This window comes from Mus musculus, chromosome 3 (genome assembly GCF_000001635.26).
Source record: "Mus musculus strain C57BL/6J chromosome 3, GRCm38.p6 C57BL/6J".
Classification (NCBI taxonomy): Eukaryota; Metazoa; Chordata; class Mammalia; order Rodentia; family Muridae; genus Mus; species Mus musculus.
This window is the reverse complement of record NC_000069.6, coordinates 139776629-139798821: the sequence shown is the minus strand read 5'-3', so window position 1 is coordinate 139798821 and position 22193 is coordinate 139776629. Positions and strand designations below refer to the sequence as shown.

The 22193-nt window shown below is 40.1% G+C and overlaps 1 long non-coding RNA gene across 1 annotated transcript; it reads left to right on the top strand.

Annotated features, from left to right (window-relative positions):
* The first annotated feature begins 18062 nt into the window (after positions 1 to 18062).
* On the top strand, positions 18063 to 21669 carry Gm32693 (predicted gene, 32693). The gene is made up of 3 exons (NR_153353.1): positions 18063 to 18225; positions 18394 to 18497; positions 19535 to 21669. It is a non-coding gene; the product is annotated as a predicted gene, 32693 (long non-coding RNA).
* The last annotated feature ends 524 nt before the right edge of the window (positions 21670 to 22193 follow it).

Sequence of the window (22193 nt, the reverse complement as noted above, 5' to 3'; positions counted from 1 at the left end):
CTATTCATATATAATTATAATATGTGTTTACTTCATAATATATTTAAATACACATACACACAGATATTTTTCTAGAATGGAATCAGCACTAGGCTTTTATCTCGTCAATAATGAATACAGTGCAGTGATGTTTACCTGTAATCCTGGCACAGAGGCAAAAGAGACAGCAGGATGGACTTTAGATCATCCTCAACTACAGAGATGAGCCAAGACTGTAAGAGAGCCATCTTAAACAATCATCTTGTAATATGTATCATATTACAAGAAAATACAGCTGAAAACGATAAGAGGCTAAGAACTTCTAAAAGTACAATAACTAGAAAAAATATAAGGGGAAAACATAAATTGTTGTAAACTTTATAGACACAAAATATACCTTTGCTTCTATAAAGGGAGTATATGCCACTGGAAAGAACATTTGCCTGTATAAGCATAAAATAAGGAATTATTCAGGGAGAATACCATGCTTAGGTCAACATTAAGTAACTAGATAATGATAGTCAATATTAGTATCTACAGAAATAACTTTAAAGTACTGATAAATATATAATTATTATCTATAATACAACAATATTGTATATAATATATGTGTGGAATTTATTGGATTGTCTTACTCAGTATTATCTAGGTAGTTCAAAACTGACTGAAGTCACTCTGGCAAAGCCAGGAATCTGAGCGTGGCCTGGTGTGGTAGACTGGATATCTCAGCAGTTTCTATCTGACACTGAAGGCCTGGTGGATTCCTGTTGAGCTGTTTGTCTTCAGCACATGCCAGAAGCCTGAGGTAGCTGGTTTAAGTGTCAAAGAAGAACCCAGTAGCCACAATTGCTAGATGGACTCAGCAGTAAGAGCAAAGGTGAGCATAAAAAAATCGAAGTTTCCTTCTTCTGTGTTCTTCCATCTTTTTTTCAGCCACTAGAAGGTGCTGCTCACAGAAAGGTGGGTCTTTTGTCTTCAAATAATCTGACCAAGAATGTGCCTCACAGGAAGGCTCAGCAACCTGTACTTTTGTTATTTGTAGATCCAGATAGCTTGACAACAAAGATTAGCCATGGCAAAAATTAATAAAATAACCATGCTTTCTTCAAAGATAAACTACTCTTTAATGTATCGCTCCACACTATACATATTGAAACTGATATTCAGCACGTTTGATAGAGAAAGCTTTCATAGCAATGATGCAATTAATTATTCCTTTAGACATGAGGTCATTCTCAGTGCTTAGAACCTCTCCTAACTAAAGCTCATGGAAAGTGACAACTCTACATCTCTCATTCTTCATCTGCAAAAAGTAAAATAACACTAATTGAGATGGAAAATGTTAAATGAAATGTGAACAATTAGTGTACTGCTTAGCATGTAGTAGCTTATAAATCACAAATGATTAAGGTACTCTTTAGTTTACTGTTTATTGTCAAAAATACGCTTTATTAGACTAATAGTGGGGGGAATATGAATTTGGGTTCAACTTCCCATCTGAGTTTTAGATTTGACACCTGTATCTTGTAACATCATTTTTTATGATAAAAGTTACTCTCAAAACAACCTCCTGAGTAATCAGAACCATATACCATTTGTTTTATCCATAATTATCCAATATTTAAGATACTACAGGCTAGAGGCTCGTCAAAAACTATCCTTAGAAAGATGCAGAAGTCTATCTAGTGTCCCTTTGTTTTATATGAGATCACTAGTGACTGAACCATGGGATTTGAAATAATCAGATGAAAATGTAATGAAGTAAACTGCTATGAAGCATTAGAGAGACTGTGACATCACAGTTTCTAAACATTCCCTACAAGTCAAAAATGCCTTATTTTCTTCTCATGGGCCACAGGGGAACATTTTCACTCTTGTGGCAGCTGGGTTTCTTTCAAACCAGTACATTTCGGACAGGGTTGAGAGTTTTGTCTTTTAATGCTCTATAGCCTCAATTAGGAACAAAATTAGCCACTGTCACAGGATGGATGGCTCCTTTCACAGAAGACTTCTTATGGGGGTATTTGAATTGCAAATGTCAAAACCCCTTAAGAAAGTGCAGCCAAAATAATAAATAAGCAGACAAGCTTTCCCAAGAGCAGCAGTAATTCATTATCAAGCAATTAGCCTTGTAACAAGTCCACATTTCCAGTTTGGAATACTTCATTTGGTTTTGGAAATATGAGTATGGTAAAGGTTGAAAATACAGGGTAAGCCCTTGATGCTAACCATTTAAAAATGATTTGACGTTAACCTCAGGTGGGAGAGCCATCTGATGACATCCTTTGAAGAAAGCTGAGCATTTGTCCAGCACCACTCCATCAGATTTTCTGAAGTACAGTACTTGCCACTAAAAGGAAGTGGGATATGGAGCTTCAGGTAACTAATTTTCCCACTATCCCTTTCTTAGATTGTAATGGAACCTTCATTATGAATAGACAAACATAGTGTAGAGCCACAAGGCCTTCAAGACACCTTTCCTTTCATCTTTCTATAAAATCTCATGATATTCTGAACGGTTTAAAGGACTAAGCTGATGATGGTCCAGAGGACCAAGGGAAGACAGTCAAGAGAGGAACATCAGATTGGAAAGGTGGATTATTTGAAACTAAGATGTTTGCTACAAAGGTTCTTTTGCCAATGCTCTCTTTTTCTTTTAATTTTGAAAAAGAAATGTGAAGTAGAGAATGAAAGTGTGACCCATAAGGCTGGGCCAGACCTTTGAAAGCCTATTTGAGAATGCTGGCCAGGGGACAGAGGGTGACGGCTCCGTGTGGATGTGGCCATACCTCCTGGCATCTGCCTTGAGGCAGAAACAACTGCCTGAAATCAGTCACAGGGCTGTTCTGCTTCACTTCCCTCAGAGATCACTTGCTGCATTTCCAGCTCTTTTTAATTCAAATTCTAGAGTTTTGGATATCTCAAGAGAACTCACAAGTGCAGCATGTTGTGAACTCCTGGTAGGCTGTCAGAGGCATCTGCCTTTGAGCTCCTTCTTTTATCGAGGTGCATGAATGGATGGAAGTACTGATTTGTCTTTGTCACTTCCCCCATCCTGCTTTACAGAATCCAGTGTGAGATACTTTGCTGGAAGTTGGAATGAGCTCTGTTGTTTTGCCACACTTAGCATCCTATGATGTCATACCGATCTCATTGATCTCTGGATGTTCTGAAAGAACATGTGTCACACGACTGTTTTGTTTAACCTACCAAATATTTGTGAGAATCAAAAAGTAATACTTATATTGTATGTATGCATGTGTGCATGTTCTGACATTCATCTCCTGCCAGACAAGGTCTTGTTTAGACTAGATTTTGACAAGTCGGCCATACTGTGAAAGAACAAGCTTTGGGGATGCACCTGTGTCTGCCTTCCCAGGGCTAGACATACAAGCACACACTCCATACTTGCCATTTCGTCTGAATTCTGGGGCTTGATTTCAGGTCCTTAAACTTGGAAAGCAAGCTTTACTAACTGAGCTGTCTCCTCAGCCTGAAAGGATGATTTTAACAGTTCCAAGTTGATTTCACTTTCTACTTAACCTAAACTGGATACCCCATCACTTATAAAACTCCTGCTATCCCACTAAATGTACTGTTTGGAAATAGAAAATTAAAACAATGAAGCCATTTGTATTTGTCAGTCTCTTATGTTCTAGCTTATCCCTAGCATGTTCAAACAATGCAACCTAGTACTTGATTAAGATTTACTTCTTTCAAATTATAGCCATTCTATAGCCTCTCCCATACTCAATAGATCTTTGCTTCCATGCTACCATTATCTATATCCCCATACTTTTCAAGATTATGCCTCTAATATACTGTTAAATACTGTCTTTACAGCTTCACCATCCATGGAAACAAACCTACTGAATGTCTTTTCTTTACTTCATTTTCAAAATTATCTGTCGCCTTCCAATTGCTAAACCCACCACTGTTGACCTCACTGAAGCTCTACAAGCTAAGTCTTGCAACTCCAAGATTCACTCCTCTGTTGCCCTTCCCCATTCTAATGGCAATTCCATTTGATTCCCCTATTGTAGTCCCTTCCCCTATTATGTCTGTCTTTCTTTAAGGCACAAAGTCTAGCGTTTTCTACGATGAACCCTTGCAGCCCAGCTATGTTGATGTTTTCTTGGGATCTGGATAGCAACTGATCAAGTCCTCACTGGCATTCCAGAAAGAGGATTTTGGACAGACATTATAGACAGGACATATCTTTGGAAATGCCCTGCCTCCCCCCAATCCCACCTTCTATGCCCATTGGTCACAGACCTGAATAATGGTGTCAGTACCCAACAATAAGCGAGTCAGATAATAACATCTGGTTATGTTTAAAGACTAGAGATAGGTATTGACCCTGGCTAGGATGAACTTTTCTCTGATCTGTTAACGAAATGTTAATAAGAAGCCCAAAGCAGGCTGGAGAGATTGTTCAGTGATTAAAAGCATGTATATACTACTCTTGAGGAGGACCTGAATCAGGTTCCCAACACCTATATCAGGAAGTTCCCGCTTGTCTGTAATTCCAGATATAGGGGCTCTGATAACCAATGCTGCGCAGTCTTTGGGCATGGATAATCACATACACTCACAAACAAACATTCATACATATGATTTAAAAATAAAACTAGTTATTATAAAGAAGCACACAGAAATCTACTAGAGAATATAGTGAGTGTACAGTCTTCTCCTTTTTTAATGAATAGAAATGCTCAAATGTTGGTGTTTTTATTTCTCCACAGAAAAGGAGAAATTTTCTGGGACATATACAGCTGACTCTCTTGTGAGCTTTTTACCTGTTGCTGCATCAGAAGTATCACCTGTGGTTACCCTGTTACCCTGACCTCTACACTGGGCCATTATTGATGGTTCAGCATTTCAACTATGGTCCTTGAACTATGCCTCTGCAAACATTTACCTCTCATAAGTCCTATTTGCAGGCAGTTCTAGTCATAGCTCACCATAACATGACTGCTCACAAGAAAATGTAGAGTTGTCATTGCTTGTTTCCTCTGACGACTGTAAACCAAACTAGGCATGCTTGAGCACTGTCACTTCTACACTTTAAATATCTCTTACCTGTTGGTCTCTGGCTCTACCAACCTGTCTCTCACCTAGGAAAGTCTCCAACCCGTGTCTAATGTATTCCAGTATCACAAACTAAATCCCAAAATATAAATATAATGCTGATTTTCTCCGCAAAACTCCTTCAATGGCCTTTTGCCACCTTCAGGATAAACTCCGCCTGTCAGAGCAAAGCAACAGACTCAAGGCATGCAAGGTCCAGTGGAGCTCTGAGGTTTTATTTATTTCTGCTTTCCTTCTTTCTAGGTCTCCAAGGATTCCTAATTATTCAAGCACATCTCAGGTCGCCGGGCCTGTGTACTTTCCAAACTGTGCAGAATAAATATCATTTTCAAACATTTCTTTTCAACAATGCCTGCTAGTCTACCAAAACTCTTCTTAGGTTTCCACAGACAACTTATCTCAAACCTTATAAATTTCATTTTCAAGCACATGCAGACATCAACAACTCCTGACCAACTCTTTCCTATCAGCCATATTCAAGTAACCATGATTTTTTTCTCAACAACAATAACTTTATTCTTGGATCTTAACCACCCCCAGTTTTCTTTTCTTTTTATTAGATATTTTCTTTATTTACATTTCAAATGTTATCCCCTTTCCTAATTTCCCTTCCAAAAATCCCCTAACTCCTACCCCCACCCCTACTCCCCAACCCATCCACTTCCACTTCCTGGGCCTGGAATTCCCTTATAATGGGGCATAGAAACTTTATAGAACCAAGGGCCTCTCCTCCCATTGATGACCAACTAGGCCATCCTCTGCTACATATGTAGCTAGAGCCATGAGTCCCACCATGTGTTTTCTTTGATTGGTGGTTTAGTCCCAGGGAGCTCTTGGGGTACCGGTTAGTTCATATGGTTGTTCCTCAGAGGGGGCACCAAACCACTTCAGCTCCTTGGGTACTTTCTCTAGCTCCTTCATTGGAGACCCTGTGCTCTGTCCAATGGATGACTGTGAGCATCCACTTCTGTATTTAGCAGGCACTGGCAGAGCCTCTCAGAAGACAGTTATATCAGGCTTCTGTTAGCAAAATCTTGTTGGCATCTGCAATGGTATCTGGGTTTGGTGATTGTTCATGGGATGGATCCCCAGGTGGTGCACTCTCTGTATGGTCATCCCTTCAGCCTGCTCTGAACTTTGTCTCTGTAACTCCTTCCATGGATATTTTGCTCCCACTTCTAAGAAGGATCAAAGTATCCACACTTTGGTCTTCCTTCTTGAGTTTCATGTGTTTTGCAAATTGTATCTTGGGTATTCTGAGCTTCTGGACTAATATCCACTTATCAGTGAGTGTATATCAGTGTGTTCTATTGTGATTGGATTACCTCACTTAGGATGATATGCTCCAGATCCATCCATTTGTCTAAGAATTTCATAAATTAATTGTTTTTAATAGCTGAGTAGTACTCCATTGTGTAAATGTACCACATTTTCTGTATCCATTCCTCTGTTGGGGGACATCTGGGTTCTTTCCAGCTTTTTACTATTATACATAAGGCTGCTATGAACATAGTGGAGCATGTATCCTTATTACAAGTTGGAGCATCTTCTGGGTATATGCCCTGGAGTGGTATTGCTGGATCTTCGAGTAGTACTAAGTCCAATTTTCTGAGGAACTGCCAAACTCATTTCCAGAGTGGTTGTAGCAGCTTGCAATCCCACTAGCAATGGAGGAGTATTGTCTTTCTCCACATCCTTGCCAGCATCTGCTGTCACCTGAGTTTTTGATCTTAGCCATTCTGACTGGTGTGAGGTGGAATCTCAGGGTTGTTTTGATTTGCATTTCTCTGATGATTAAGGATTTTGAACATTTTTTCAGGTGCTTCTCAGCTATTCAGTATTCCTCAGTTGAGAATTCTTTGTTTAGCTCTGTACCCCATTTTTAATAGGGCTTTTTGATTTTTCTGGAGTCCAACTTTTTGAGTTCTTTGTATATATTGGATATTAGCCCCCTATCAGATTTAGGATTGGTAAAGATCTTTTCCCAATCTGTTGGTTGCCATTTTGTCTTATTGATGGCATCCTTTGCTTTACAGAAGCTTTGCAATTTTATGAGGTCCCATTTTCCCATTTATGAGGTCCCATTCTTGTTCTTACAGCACAACACATTGTTGTTCTGTTCAGGAATTTTTCCCCTGTGCCATATCTTCGAGGTTCTTCGAGGCACTTTCTCCTCTATAAGTTTCAGTGTTTCTGGTTTTATGTGGAGTTCCTTGATCCACTTAGACTTGAGATTTGTACAAGGAGCTAAGAATGGATCAATTTGCATCCTTCTACATGCTAACTGAAATATAATTACATCATTCCCCCTTTCCTCCATGCAACACCTCTAGTGTACTAATCCTTGTTATCACTTGAAGTCTTCACCTCCATGATTGTTCAAACAGCTTGATGTATATTCATCTAATCATCTGTTGATCTGACTCACACCAAGACCAACCAGAAAGGCCCATTAAATCCTATGTCAAATCAGACCAAATCAGTATGTGTCTAAAAAGGATGCATCCCAAGGTCTTCAAGATGCTTTAAACTGTAGAGAACACCAAACTGACTCTATTATTTTTTCCTAAACATACAGATCTATCATAAAATATATTACAATAGAAATAACAATAAATAAACAGCTTCATCGTGAGTGAGGTGATTCAGACCCAAAATGACAAATTCGGTTTTAATTCTCTTACATGTGGATGTTATCTTTTAATCGTTCAATAATATATCTACATATATTATAATCTATATAACCACAGACATTAGGTATAAAGTAAGGGACTTGGGAGGGAAGGAAGGAACTCTGAAGGTAAGTAGGGGAGATAGAATGTATAGTTATGGAGTGGTTTGGCAGGAGAGAATGGATCAGGAGGTTTACATGGAGAAGGAGAACGAATAGACAGGTAAGAGAGAGAACATGGGTTAGGACAGCTAATAGTGCCATTTTTGGAGTCATATAGAAACCTATTATGTAAAAGAAGCTTCTTAAAATAGATGATAGATATATATGTAGATAGATAGATAGATAGATAGATAGATAGATAGATAGATAGATATCTAAATAGAATCATCAAATAACAGGGGAGAAAAAACCCTAACTAGAGCTCCCTGGGTCCCAAGTTAAACCTATAGTGTTTTATACGGGTTATGTCTAATTGATTTGTGAGATGAAGGGGCCCAATGGAAACCATGAAACAACTCAGGCTATTGTCGCTACTATTGGTTGCACTTTACAGATTGATTGTAAGTATAATTGTTAAGACAATGCCTACATATCATACTGAGCACAGAGAAGTCAATCTATTGTCTAACTAGAGCCTTCATTCCTACAGACTGTTATTCATAGAAGGTACTCTGCATGCCACCAAAGGAGAAAGCTAAACACCAACCCAGCTACAAACCTTTCAATCTACAAGGGTGACTTGTTGTCAAGATACCCTGGTTCAATAATGGAACAAAAGTTGTTGGAGTAGCCAGCTCACTATATGATTGGATTTAAGGTCCAGCCCATGAGATGGACCATGCCTAGCACTTCCCAAATGTTCAGGTAATCCAATCACAAAGGAACTCACACAATATGTACTCACTGATAAGTGGATATTAGCCCAGAAACTTAGGATACCCAAGATATAAGATACAACTTGCTAAACGCATGAAATTCAAGAAGAAGGAAGACCAAAGTGTGGACACTTTACCCCTTCCTAGAAATGGGAACAAAACACCCATGGAAGGAGCTACAGAGACAAAATTTGGAGCTGTGACAAAAAGATGGACCATCTAGTGATTGCCATATGCAGGGATCCATCCCATAATCAGCTTCCAAACGCTGACACCATTGCACACACTAGCAAAATTTTGCTGAAAGGACCCCGATATAGTTCTCTCTTGTGAGACTATGCCGGGGCCTAGCAAACACAGAAGTGGATAATCACAGTCAGCTATTGGATGGATCACACGGCCCCCAATGCAGGAGCTAGAGATATTACCCAAGGAGCTAAAGGGATCTGCAACCCTATAGGTGGAACAACAATATGAACTAAGCAGTACCCCGGAGCTCTTGTCTCTAGCTGCATATGCATCCATCACTGCAAGGAGAGGCCCATTGGACTTGCCAACTTTAGATGCCCCAGTACAGGGGAACGCCAGGGCCAAAAAGGGGGAGTGGGTAGGTAGGGGATGGGAGGGTGGATATGGGGGGCCTTTGGGATAGCATTGAAAATGGAAACGAGGAAAATACCTAATAAAAAAATTAAAAAAAAAAGAATCTGAGACTAGAAAGGACAGGGACCTAGAGGGAAAACAAATACTACTGCTCTGCTAAAGGAACATAACAATAACATGACTCCTAATGGCATCTCCTATACCTAGATCAGTGTCTCACTCAGCCATCATCAGAGAAGCCTTCTCCTGAGGAGATGGGAGCTAACAAAGACCCACAACTGGATGAGCTGCAGACAATGAAAGATATTTGGAACATTCAGTCCTAAATGGAATACCTTCATTAAACCTCTCCCCTCAGAGATCTCTGTAGAAGAGGAGATAGAAAAATTGAAGAGCCAGCGTGGGTGGCAGACACCAAGGAAACAGTGTCTTCCAGACAGTCAAGACTGACACGCAGAGACTATGGCAGCATGCACACTTGGCCTGCAAAGGTCCAAGCAGACTGGGTAACAGCACTGAGAGGGGAAGTAGATAAGATCTACATATCTAACCCAGAAGCTATGTCCAACTGACAACTACTAACAGATTTTTTTTTTATCTAGGTTTACAACTGAACTAGCATGAGATATATTAACTGAGAACACACATTTGCATTTGCTTAGTAATCTTTATAAGGATAAAACAGAGAAGGATAAAGAGGAAGAGAGAAAAAGATGAGAGGAAATTAAAGCTAAAACTGTGTACACCATCTTTTCACTTATATGTATTTTTTATTTTATGTGTATGAGCATTTTGCTACATGTATGTTTGTTTATTACACATGAGCTTGGTGGATGCAGAGGCTGGAAGAGGATTCCAGATCATCTGGGACTAGAGCTACAGACAGTTGTGAGCACTATATGGGAGCTGAAATGAAACGAAAGGTTCTCTGCAGGAGCAGCAAGTATTCCTAAAGCCTGAGCCATCTCTAGCTCTGACACACTAGTTTTATAATGAGTAGTAGAAAATATGAGAAGACAATGGACTTCAACTTAGGATGTTACTTGTGGCAAAATGGAAAGCAAGATAAGAGTGTGTTTGACAAAGTCTGTTTGTGAAGATTTTTCTCAGCCTTTCTTCCCCTAGGAATGAGTTGGGTAGTTTTCACAGATAACTTTCCCTTCTGCTTTATGTTAGAAAATAGGGGACAGTTGGCCCTCCCTGTTATTTCTTCAAGTGACTTTAAAACAATTAGCATATTATAGTGTTGTTAAAGTGGTATGATCTGATCTCCAGCTAGACAGGCTGATGAATAAATGATAGATAGGCAGATAGACAGACAAGTAGGGTAGATAGATAGATAGATAGATAGATAGATAGATAGATAGATAGATAGATAGATAGACAGACAGACATACAGACAGATGATAGACAGACAGATGATAGACAGACAGATAGACAGATGATAGGCAGACAGACAGACAGACAGACAGACAATAGATGGATCATAGACATGGTTCACTCACTGGTTAAAATGCATGCTACCTCAAGAGAGAATCTTTTTACCAATGTTCTCTTCCTCCTAATCCCACTCTAATTTTTCATAACACTATATAATTTTAAGTATATTACTTTTTCTTCATGTTCCATTACAATAGGGTGGAATCTCTATGAGAGGAGGCCTTGAAATTTTTCTTTTCTACATCCCTAAAAATGGTTTTATGAATAAATGAATACATGTGAAGTGAATATACTATATTTTCTCCTTTACATAAAAATTCCTAAAATATGATCACATTTTTATTACATTGCAGAGGGTTTGCACCAGTTTGGAGACAGTTGGAAACAAAGGCCAGCCATCTTCTGAGACACACACACACACACACACACACACACACACACACACAAGCACAACTATTTGTTCACCAAGAAGCTTGTCCTGGATGTGGATGTCTTGCTTAGAGAACATTAACTCCACTAGGCACTGCACCAGCCACAAGCAACACTTAAAGACCACAATTGTTTTTATTCTATTACTTAAGGAGACTTAAACTTATCTGTAACCCTTAGTAACTAGCCATGGTTATTTAAATGTACTGGAAAGGTTCTAGGAAGATGGCTTGGTTGGAAAAGTGCTTCCTGTGGTGCGGGGATGAGGACCCACATTCAGATCCTCAGCAATAATAAAAGGAAAGTGTAGCATAACACATCTGTAACCTGGGTACTGAAAAGTCCTAGACAGAGGGATTCCAGGTATTATGAACCCAAAGTTCAGTGAGAGACCCTGTCTTAAAAAGCAAGATGGAAAGAAATTAAGAATGATACTCAACATTGAATGCCGGCTTCCACATGCACAGGAATATATATGCATTCCTATTCATGTGCACACATGCACACACATTAACAAATGCACACACATGAACACATGCACACACATGAACACATGCACACACATGAACACATGCACACACATGAACACATGCACACACATGAACACATGCACACACATGAACACATGCACACACATTAACACATGCACACACCTGAACACATGCACACACCTGAACACATGCACACACATTAACACAGGCACACACATGAACACATGCACACACATGAACACAGGCACACACCTGAACACATGCACACACATTAACACAGGTACACACATGAACACATGCACACACATGAACACAGGCACACACATGAACACAGGCACACACATTAATGTACACACATAAACCACATATGCACAGAGTTAAAAAATTAATGCAAAAATGTTTACTAAACACATTAGTTTCCTTTTTTTCCTAAATAAGTTCATGTGTGGCTTTGGACCACATACATTTATCTTATCTCAGGTCTGCATGCTAGAATTTCAAGCCAAAAAGCTGGCAAGCCCACACTCTCCCAAAGGCCTCTTCATCTTTTTTCTTGTCTCTGATAATGACTTGACTCTCATTTCCTCCTGCTTTCAAGTGTTGTTGTCCCTGTATCTGTCTCTCTTATAAAAATAGTAGTCACATAGGATTATGGGCAGATCCTCCTTCAGTATGACGTAACTTCAACTTCACTTTAAATAGCTTGAGATACTGGAACTTGGAACTTAATTTGTGGGGAAATTCAAACTACACATTGTGACAATACAACTATATAAGTTTTCAGTCATGAACACTGTTTCTTTATTCAATTTATTCAGCTGTTTTCTCTGGTATAATGTCATGGTCTGAATAGTAAAAATGAACTAAACCTATTTCTTGCCTATAAGGAGATGCGTTAAATGTAGTATGTCTACTCAGTGTAATATTCAGGAATAGGCAGAGTGTCCTGGGAACACAGACTCAGGTGTGATTCATTCAGCCTGTGAGATGAAACAAAACAGTGCAAGATAATCGTTATGCAGTATTGTGGAAGTATGAAAGCTAGGCAAGTGGAAAGATCAAAGAAGACATCCTAAACACAGGGCTATTCAGCATATACATATTGACTACCTGCTGTGTGATAAACATGAGGATTAGGAGCTAGCATGCTGATGTGATCTGTGTTTGTGTCTGGGGATACAGACATTAAATGCCCCAGTGTTGATGTAATGTTAATTTATCAAGGAGACTGGTTGACATAATAAGATGTGATAGTTGCTCAGATGGTGGTGTAAAACAGGTAAAGAAGATAAATATTGAAACTTGAATTTGTGTTAAGTGACATGAAATTATTATAAAGGTAGTCATGAGAAATGGCTGAACAACTTTTCTTAAAAACTAGGTCCTGGGGAGGCTGAAGAGATCCTCAGAATGCATTGTCTATCACACATCACCATTACTAGTACAGGTTTTCATACAACCTTAGAATGTGCCCTATGCTGGATGTTACTTGTAAGCATTTTTATCAACATCCATAAAATAGGTGGTTATATAATAGGTGCATATACAAAACAGATAATATGCAAAGAGAGGGCCGAGTCTATAGCACCTGTAAGTATCAAGCTATGGAAAAATGGAAAGAGTACATAAAGACCTAAAAGACACTTTATTAATAAGAAATGGATGCAAAGTATATTTTATGCATTTGACATTTTAAACCCCTCTTGTGAACCATTCAGTATGTGTGTATGTGCACACACACACACAGGGATGAAAAGGAAGAGAGAGAGAGAGGGAGAGAGAGAATATTGAGAGCCAACAAAAACATTGACAGAAACTTTTGCTAAAATTGTTTATCGTGAGCACAAAACATTATAGAAAGACAAACTTCTCTTCTGCACCCTTAAGATTCTTAAGTGGTGGTATATATATTAAACTGGAGAAAAAAAACATGGTTCATAAAAGAGAAAACCGATTGTAAAGTGTTAGGAATATATATATAATATATATGAGTTGTCAAAAGTGAGAGGCTAGGGACAGTCTACCCTCTCACTGGGTAAAGCGATGTGCACAAGGGCACTTACAGAAAGACAAATGTTTTCATGCAAAGTGAGGGGCAGGAAAAGATGGCACACTTACAGGAAATCAAGTTACATTTTACAGAGATAATGAGTCCCTAGGACAGAAGACGAGGGAAGAGGAGGGGAGGGGAGAGGGGAAGGGGGATGGGAGGGGAGGAGAGGGAGAGGGAGGGGGAGAGGGAGAGAGGGAGAGAGGGAAAGAGGGAGGGGAGAGGAGGGGAGGAGAGGAAGGAAGAGGGGAGGAGAGGGGAGGAGAGGGGAGGAGAAGGAGGAGAAAGGAAGAGAGGGGAGGAGAGGGGAGGAGAGGGAGGAGAGAGGAGGAGAGGGGAGGAGAGGGGAGAGGAGGGGAGGGGAGGGGAGGGGAGGGGAGGAGAGGGGAGGGGAGGGGAGGGTGTGTCTGTGACCATCTGTGTATTTGTATCATCCCCTCAGTCAAAGGGGAATCATGGTAATTCTGTCATGAACTCTTTGGGGCAGAGGGAGCACTGCTTTTCTCCAGAGAAACAATTTCAAAAACTCAGTTTCATTCAGCTCAAAACTTTTATATCCCTGTGCCAGTTCCAGATGAGTTCAACCCAGAGGACAGAAAGAAGGGCTTAGGGATCAACAGAAAAGCAGAGGCCCTCCATGCTTAACATGTAATACTTCAGGGGACAATCTGACATGGTAGTCTCAGTTTGTCTGTCACCAGGTCATGCCTCTACAAACTTGGAAGTCCTGCAGGTGAAAGGCTAGCAATGCCCACTTCTGCCCCAAGAAGAATATCCCAAGTTCTGTTTGTCTCCATTATTTTCTGATGAGACTTGAGGTTTAGAAAAAAATCTGCAGTCATGATGACAGTATAGCTCAGTGATACAACACATGGTAAGAATTACCACACGAGAGGATTAACTTCCAGAACCACAGTAAGCAAGAAAGAAGAGAAGAAAGTATAGAGGAAGGGAGTGAAGAAGGGAGGAAGAGAAGGAGGGAGGAAAATAAAGAAGGAGGGAGGGAGGGAGGGAAGAAAGACTTGTATAGATAGCGAACGTTAAGGAACTTTTACTGGGACTTTAAAATCCTGGCAAGAGGACAGAGTCTTATGTCCGAGGAGAGGAGATAGCCCTGCCTGTGAACAGGGAGCCCTAGAAATCCATGCCCAATAACTAATTTCTGGGTATGAAATACAAAGGAAGGGCAGGGCTGGAGGGCCAGTTGTGGAGCTCCAGGGCAGAAAGACAGGGTGGCAACATAGCTGACGATGGTATACCCTTCTGTACCAGCCATGTCGATTTTGACTCCAGAACCATCTGACATGCTTTCTGAGTTATCAATACTAAACATATGTGGTGCAAGTTGTAATCTGCAATGCTTTTCTATACAAATATTAAAAACGCATTTCTCTTTCATGGACCAGTACACTCTAGGGTTCTGTTCTTTTTCATTTTTTATACTTTCTTTTATATCCAGATGAGAGGTTTTAAAGGCATTCTCATTTGCTGCAAATAAAAACTGAAGTGCAAGGGGAATCCTTAGGAGAGCAAGCTGCCTCTCCCACACCCCATTACTTCTTCCACTGTCTGTGGTTACTCGGCAGGAACTTAACAAAAGGCTGCCTTAGAAACCAAGGGTGAGATCCCACCTCTGTCAAAGAATCTATTAACCAAAGCCAGAGCCCATGAGATTTGAAGAAAGGGAAAAACAAAGAGATATCTGACCCTATTTGTGCAGGACAGAATAAAAGCAGCAAAACCGGCTATCAAGGGGTTCCAAACAATGACAGCGGAACAAAAACTCCAAACAAGAGAGTGATTTGCATTAAAGCAAGCATTATTGTGTACTCTGTAATTAATTAATAAATTCATAATTCTTGGGCAATTTTTTATTCATAACATACTCCTGGCATGTAAAACCTAAGATTCATATGCATGCTTGTGTATGTGTAGATATCAATGCCTTTATAGTAGAGAGGATATTGTACACACAAACCCATATTAAAGTCACATTAAGGTGACGTTTAAAGTACACATTGGAAAGATATATGCTGAATTTTATTAGTTTGTACATATGTATGTGTATGTGTGCATATGTGTGCACGCATGTGTGTGCCTTTGATATGTATGTCAAGGTGGGCTCAAGTTGCCTCTCTCCATCTGTAGATCCAGGAGATCAAACTCAGGCCATCAGATTTGGTGGCAAATGCTCTTATGTGAGAGCCACCTCTCCAGTCCAGGCTACACTTTTCACTTGTTTATATTTTTGTTTGTTTATGGTGGAAACAGGTTCTCATGTATCCCAGACTGGCCTCAAATCCACTAAGCTACATCCTTAGTCCTACAATGATTTACTTTGTTTGCTTTGTTTTTGTTTTTCACTAGACACTAAATATAGGGTCTCAGGTCACAAAAGGCAACAAAACAAAGCAGACCTCTTGTAAGAATCGCATGGCCAAGAGCTTAAAAACCCTTCAATGAAAAAAATATCATCTTTATTTTGAGCAAGTTGAATGACCTCCCAGCCTACAGTTGCCTGGACACCCGTTGTGACTGCAGTTTCCAGTTTATACAGAAGTTTCTGCCCATTGCCAGCAAGTCAGGGCAGCAGCGCCTCCAGCCAACGTTGAAATTTCTGGTGTTTGGGCATCATACCCTGTTGTTGTCACAAGTTCTACAACGCTCATGGCTGCTGTTTGACTCCTGTGCAGCAAGCAAGGTTTGGCACGCATGAGAGCACATATATCATATACCATTAGGTTTGTGATCTATGTTAAAAATTAAAGTTGAGGTTTGTTTTCGTTCATTTTGTATTTCATTCAAATTAAAACCTTTGGTTGTTATTGCGAATCTACTTCATTCTTCCTCAGCACCCTGATTTACATTTATCCAATCAAAGAAATCACAGCATGAGTGCTTTTGTAAAAAAAATGATATTTCATCCACCATCATCCTGGCCCCATTGGTGCTTTCTGAATGCATGTCACAGGAAAGAAGTGAGCATGCTGAAACCCCAAATAAAATTGCTCTTTCCCTTTTGTCTGACCTTCTCCTCCTGACTGGCCTGTCCACCACTGGAGGTGACCTGTAAATTAGCAGGGCAGTGCACCAAGCTCTACAGTTAGTGGAGAGCCTCGGCTGCTACAATATCTGTTGGAGGGGATGGCTGGAATCATTGCTGTTAGGATCGATCAAAATTCAGTCCATTGTCCTGCTTTGGGTCTATATGAAAGTGAGGTATTTTATTCAGCAATTTTCCATCTCATGGTGACACATGGGATTTGTGATGGGTGATGGACGGGTGGATGATTAAGTTGTTTTCGAGATAAGAAGTGCTTAGCAGAAGAGTTATGGAGCAAAGCAGCCAATAACACCATCTACAAGACTAATGGGCAGTGCTGACAGACCTATAAGCACAGCAGGGAGCACTCTTGGCTCTCTTTCCTGTCGTGGGGTTTATTCCCTCTGCATTGGCAGTAGGCAGGGCAATGCCTGTCATAGAATTCGTTTGGAATCTCAAAGGTAAGATCACCTTGCACAAATGTGAAAAGCTGGCTTAGACTGCACTGCCAGCTCTGTGGATAGCAACACTCTAGTAAAACACCTGTCGTGAGAAAACAAGAGAAATATGAGAAATTCTTAGGGTATGGAGACATCGACTTGTTTAGGTACTCATTTCAACAAGAGTACTTCTTTAAAAAGACAGAGCCTCCATTTTCTCTCAAGCCCTTCCATCGGAAACCTGCTGGCTGGCCACATTCGTTTGATTTCCTAAATTCAGGGTTGGAACTTGGCTGCTAGAACTCAGCCATAACACCAGGCAAGTGAGATGCCTGAGTTTATGAGACAGTAATGTTTCCCATGAAATAAATCAGCCCTAGAGACAGCTGTTTTGATTTGGAGGCGAACAGCAAAGCACTCCAGGCAGAAACTAGTGCTTAATGGGTAAGCAGCTAAGTGGGGATGTCCCAAAAGTGAAATAAACCAAAACTAAACCAAAATCTCTCCCCCTAAGAATTTGGGAAGACACAAGCAGAGAAAAGGGAAACCTGCAAGTTCCCTGTTCTTTGTTCCCTGTTCAAATAGGCATAAACCAATTTCCATCTAGTACATATTTAACAAAGGCAAAATGAGACAGATTTTCTCCTTGTATTGTCTTAAAATTGAGTTAATTTGTAGTTCCTCCATCAGTCACACTTGCTAGTGTGAACATAATTTGGTTGTGGTGTATTCCACTTTGCTCAAGTTGTTATTTTATAGCTGTGTTGTGTTGTGATTTTTTCCCAAAACTCTTCTAGAGGCCCAGGAAACAATTTGCAACTTAGACAATCAAGAAAAACAGTACCTTATACACACACAGCCCGTAGAGTAGAGCCTCCGTATTAACCACATTTGCTGCTGTCAGAACATCATGGTGCTCTTTGGCTGTTTTAGCCCGGGGCATGGACCATTTCACAGGGAGTAAACATTCATAGCAGTCTATCCAAGTACAGCTTCATTGCTGATGAAAAATGAGTAATAGAGCCAGCCCCGGGCTGGCATGTGCTTCTCAGATGCTTCATCAGATCAGCTGGTAGCATTGCTAGGTGCTTTCTGCCTCCAAGAAACCAAGTAAGTAAGGACAGCTCTCACCTACAACTCTAGACTATAGTGAAGCACTGCTAGGGGGAAGGGAGTGGGGCCCGGGGCCGGGGGAGGAGCAGGGCCGGGCGGGGGCCGGGGTCGGGGGGGCCGTGGTGGGGGGGGGGCGTGCTAAGTGAAGCTTCTCTCTTCCTGCAGACAGAACGTCCTTTCCCTCATTTCCTCTTCTCCATAAAGATCTGACTGGTTTAACTCATGAGACAAGGAAGGTCTCGCATCCTTGGCGGCCTCTTTCCCAAAAGGTTAGTGGGGCCCAGGCTTTAATGCCCTATCTTTACAGCCAGGACTGGATGGACGTGGGACTCTAAAGTTCCTAACTGTAACTTATCTGTGTGAACAGCCTACTTTCCCTGTAGTCCTGAGCATGGTATCCTAATACAGTGACTCAGCATACTGCAATTAAGGTAGCAGTTCACAGAAATTAAAACCTTAAGCTGTGGGAGTGGTAGTATTGCACGGCCAGGGCAGTAAAGTGTTCCGTGAGCTCTAAATATGAATGGAAGAAGAAAGGCATTACAGTGGTTCCCACTCGCTGCTCTCCTGCCTTCAATACTCTGAGGCACAGTTTGCACAGAAGACAACAGGAGAGCCTGGAGCCCAAGGCCTCAAAGAGGATGGTCCGAGTGAGAGAAACTAAGAAACTGCAAATGGCAATTGTTACTAAGTAAAAATACAAAAGATGGGAGTCAGAAAACAAAACAAAACAAAACAAAACAAAAACTCAAAGGAACTCTCAAGAGGGGCTGGTGGAGCCTGCAAGCTACCTGAGGTCTCAGACTAGTAAAGACCATAAAATTTAGGTCACCTGAATGTATGTGACAGTTATAAGCAATTTATTTGTTTAAGCCACTTTTTATTTACATCATTTAATCACAAGAATATATCTGCGAATGCACTGAATACCAAGGATTTTACTGTCCCACATGCTGCAAATTGGGATACAAAGCCAAGAATTAATTACCCCATGTTGCATAGCTGGCAAGGAGTAAAGAGGGATTAGAAAGATATATAAGCAGGATTGGAATAATGTATATGTTCTTTGATTCCTGGACGAAGTCAGTAATATATCACTTGGCATTCCTAAGGCCTACAAACTCTCTTTCACAGAAATAGTCAGGAATGTTCTTTAAACAGGAATATGAAGTTATTTATATGTAACTGGGTTGAAAAGCTAGAGAAATGATTTAAGGCTTAGTGACAGAGATGTTCAGCCAGAGAGAGAGAGAGAGAGTGAATCCTGCCAATAGCCATATGATCTTGGATCTGAATCTTTCCTTAGGACTCTTCAAAAGAGATCCCATTCCTGTCATGGTGTTCACCTTGAAACTGTGTGATGGGAAACCGTCAGAGAGGCCCTAAGTAAGCCTGAGTCTGACAATGGAAAACTGTTAAAAAGGTGTGTGGTTTAAGCCTCTCACTTTATTAAATATTTTTTGTAATATCTCACTAAGCAATTATTTATGCATCCACTTACCCAATAAAACAATTAGAATCCCCTTCTGGGTCAAAGGTGCAAGCATGCTTAACAATCTCCTATGCCCATATCGTCCTGCTCTGCATGCTGCCTAAGTTGATGGAGTGGATCTCGTAAGAAGCACTTACTTTTTGGTCTGCGGTGGTAGGTACAGTCTTGCTGTGTTCTCCATAATCCTCTGGCAGATTTAATACTTAGTTGTCTATTGGCAGGGACTGCAAGGTCCAAATCATTTATTATGGTATGTTTAAGAATATTTCTATATTAACAAGTTCTTCTGACATAAGCATTAATGGAGAGCATAATTCAGACTCAAGGTACCTTAAGGAACATTTATCCTAAATGGCTTTGCCAAGGCCTGCATGCGAGTGATGAACACTTTCCTCTGACGATGCATGGAGCCCAGGACTGTTATGACAGACAAAGGGAAGCCGGGAGACAGAGATATCAACCTCTTCAATTGTTGCTAGGCAGTTTTCCCATCTACGATGCCCTTTTTATTAATGTATATTTTATTCATCCTCTTTTTTCTTCTTCGAGTGTTAAAGAGGAGTAAGAAATTGGTTTAATCATTTTCTGAAAAATCAGCTAAATTCTAATGTTGTTTGATTACATCCAGTTGCAGAAATGTCAAGTGCATTTCCATTTAGAGTGCTTGCTTAAACAGCCGTGCAAGTGGGTGACACCCCAAAACGAGCCTACACCACGAGCAAGTTCTGCATTCTTTTCGACACACACTTGCATTAATCCACTCCCTTATTCTCGAAAGTAATGCATTTTTCCAGCACATCATTCCTTAAATGAGGGCGATCCATCATCACGGGAGATTCACCAGTGAGGCCCATTAATAAAAACAGACAGCTTCAATGGCGTTTCCTTTGGGAAGGCTTGTTCCTTGGGAAAGCAATGTTTGGTTGTTTGTGCCAAAAATCCAACCCAGATGTTTCCACAAGTTCTACTTCCCCTGGTGAGACATTTCCCTGGACTGTAATGCATGGCAGGTCTCATTCCAGGCTTCATTAGGAAGGAGGCTGTTCATCTTAAAATGATCCACTCAACGTAACTGAATGGGGCTGCTCTTCCCTCCCCTAAACACTGAGGGATTGAAAATTATTATATTAACTGTAGCAGATATCCTCTTCTCTGATCAGCCCAGCACCATAATGTGATTAAAACCCATGCATACATTACACATATTCAAATGGCTATTTGATTAGTAACTGCACAGTTCAAATGTGGAAAGTAGTACAGTTGCAAACTTTTGCCAATTGTTCATCTAATTCTAAAAATATCTGCAAAGACAATGGTTAAGAGCATCTGATACTCTTCAGGAGACCAAAATTACAGTTTCTAGCACTGATACCACATGGATCATGGCTGCCTGTGGCTCCAGCTCCAAGAGATCCAATACCTTCCTCTGGACTGTGGGCACTTGTACTCACACATGTACACCATGTACATACACATACATACATACATACATACATACATACACACACACACACATGCACATCTTGGTATACATAATTAAAAATAAATATTAAAAATATAACTGGAATTGTTACATTGACCAAGTCTGCATTATTGAGATTACAAAAGAAATGAAAACTCTGTTTTTAGTATTTATTGAAAATTAGCTAAGTGGTGTTTCATTGAATGGAATTACATAACATAATTTTTCTCCTAATATACCCATGGTTTTATTCCTAATTATGTAACTTTGCCAACTTTCTTGTACATACTTTTTAGTCACTAAATCTAGGTATTATGTTTCAGAAGCAGGTTTCCACATAATAAATTCTCCAACAGAACATTTTGAAATCAATGAAAAGATATATTTATCTATTTTCTGCTTGTTTAACCTATAAAATGATTGAAATGATCATAGCTTACACTGTTGAACAAAATAATATTGGAAATAAAAATGTCAATTATAAATTAGCAAAAATTCAACTTTGTGTTTGTGCATTTGTGTTTGTGTCTGAGAGTGTGTACATGTGTGTGTTTGTGTGTATGTGTGAGTATGTGTGTGTGTGTGTGTGAGAGAGAGAGAGAGGGAGAGAGAGAGAGTACTTAGGAAGGTATAAAGAAAGTGATTAGGACAGATTACTCCTTTTCTTTTTTTTCTTGTGATTCTTTGGCAAACAGTTAAGGAAAATCTATTGTGAAAATATGTATGGATTGATTATAGCAGTCGACTTATATGGGTGACCAATAGGGCCAATATTTCAAGCAGAACCCATGAAATTCTGAGTAGAAACTGTGCTGGGTGTTTAATTGCACCATGTCAGAACACATGAGAAGAGTTTTCCAAGGGTCTTACTCTAAACCCAGATTTAAGATCAAGAAGTCATGTGTGTCTATCTCACAAAGAAAGCCTACATTGAAGGGGCTGCTGATTCAAGTCAGTTAACCACATCATCACAAAGAACTGTAGTGAGAAAGCAAATGGAGCCTGTAAGGG